The sequence below is a fragment of the Sinocyclocheilus rhinocerous genome, unplaced genomic scaffold, assembly GCF_001515625.1.
Source record: "Sinocyclocheilus rhinocerous isolate Xijiao unplaced genomic scaffold, SAMN03320098_v1.1 scaffold3914, whole genome shotgun sequence".
Classification (NCBI taxonomy): Eukaryota; Metazoa; Chordata; class Actinopteri; order Cypriniformes; family Cyprinidae; genus Sinocyclocheilus; species Sinocyclocheilus rhinocerous.
The window spans coordinates 223,691-225,580 of record NW_015639765.1 but is presented as its reverse complement, the minus strand read 5'-3'; positions in this window follow the sequence as shown (position 1 = coordinate 225,580).

Genomic DNA, 1,890 nt, shown 5'->3' with positions numbered 1-1,890 from the left:
CTTATGAACAGCAATGATACAGCGTTTCCTTGGTTACCGCTGTAAACAAAGCAGCGCTGCACTTATGAACTTTAATATGCATTATACAGAGGCAAGATGAAAAGAAAAAATACCATCGAAAGACCGTAAGTTCCCCTCAGACATACATTCATATAAACTCCTGCCCCTAATTGAATCGCGATTTGTTTAGCATCTCAACCGATTTGAATCGTCACATATTTAAATCGATTTTCAGCCGGTTCGTGGTTAGTTACATCCCTACACACAACCTCTGTAAATATTCCAGAGCAAAGTCCAACTGTTTTTCGGCAAACTCAGTGGTCCTCTGAGAAATCTAATCCCGTCCAAATGCAAACGTCTGTGATTGCTGATATTGTATTAATCCAAAGCTTCTCCTGATGTGTTTTTTTTGGCCTCCCTGAGCTATCGTTTGCACACCAATCTTCCGCTTGCTGTACTTAGGGCTGTCACGATTATGAAATTTGGCTGACGATTAATTGTCTTAAAATAGTCACGGTTATTGCGATTTAATTGTCTGTTTTAGGGCTTTGGCGATTATGACGATTATCACGATTAATTGTCTGGTTTTTATGGCTTTCTTTATATATTTGTGATTAATTTAAGGGTTCAGTAAATAATTATGATGTTATCGTTTAATCTTTTTTGAGTTATTATTTTGCAGTGTAAGATTACATGGAGTATTCCAAATTCTAAGAATCGACCAATACCGATCCAACACCAGTGCTATTTTGTTCCTACACCACTACAGAATATCAATACTGTTTGTGGAACTAATGGTCACTCTTTATTTTAAACCCTTTGTTAAACACAATCCACTAAATACTCACTTCCTCATTAAAGAGAAAAGCTACATTTGAATAAAAATATATAAGCTATGAAATTAAACTAGCAGTCTGTATAATTTAGCAGCAAAAACAATATCTTGAAAAAAAATATTTTGTGCACATTATACTAGTGTTATTTACATTATCGACCGATATTGATTTTTTTATAACCAATACCGATACCAATTATTTGCCGATAACCGATATGCAGAACCGATATTTATTTACTGTTATAAAGTAAATAAATGACTAAATGAAGTAAGAACATGCTTCACTTTGGTTTTTCCTCTTTTCAGTCATCTTTTCTTTTAAAGTGTTGAAAATTAGCAGTCTTTCATGTTAAATTTAATCTTCATATTACAAAAATACAAAAAATTTTATTAATAAAAAGCATCAACAGCAACAACACTAATGTTAACAATAAGCAAAATAAATGTAGAATGTCTAATGTTTTCAAATGGAGAAAATAAATAAAGGACAGGAGTCATATCAACTTCATTTTAAACTACAGTTTTAGTAGGTTTATAAGCTGTTTAATAGCTACAGAGTACAGAGTCAAGAATAATTCACTGGATAATGTTAATTCACTGAATAATATTCTCTGGAATATTGGAATATAACAAACAAAACATCGTATTTTATTGCATTTCTCAACTGGAATGTTATATCAGAATTATTAATAATGTTTTTGTCCTTCTAGATTATGAAATGCCTGCTGACAGCACGGTTTATCTATGCAGTTGCACAGAACTATAGTTTACTTTTACTTTACTTTTAGTCATTTAGCAGTCATTTATTATACTCAAACTGCTATCGCTCGTGGAGAACCGTTTTTTCCCCCGTTTTTTTTCTGGACTCCTTTTTAATGGTTAAATTACATTTTATTAATCAAACCGCATGTCTAATTAATTAAAATCATGAAACAAACAATTTAACATCAATTTATTAAAAGTTTAACAAATAATACATGTTTAGGGCCCTATGAAATGTTTTTATTTTTCCAACCTTATCTTTTATTGCCACCAAATTCTGTTTTAGCATGTCT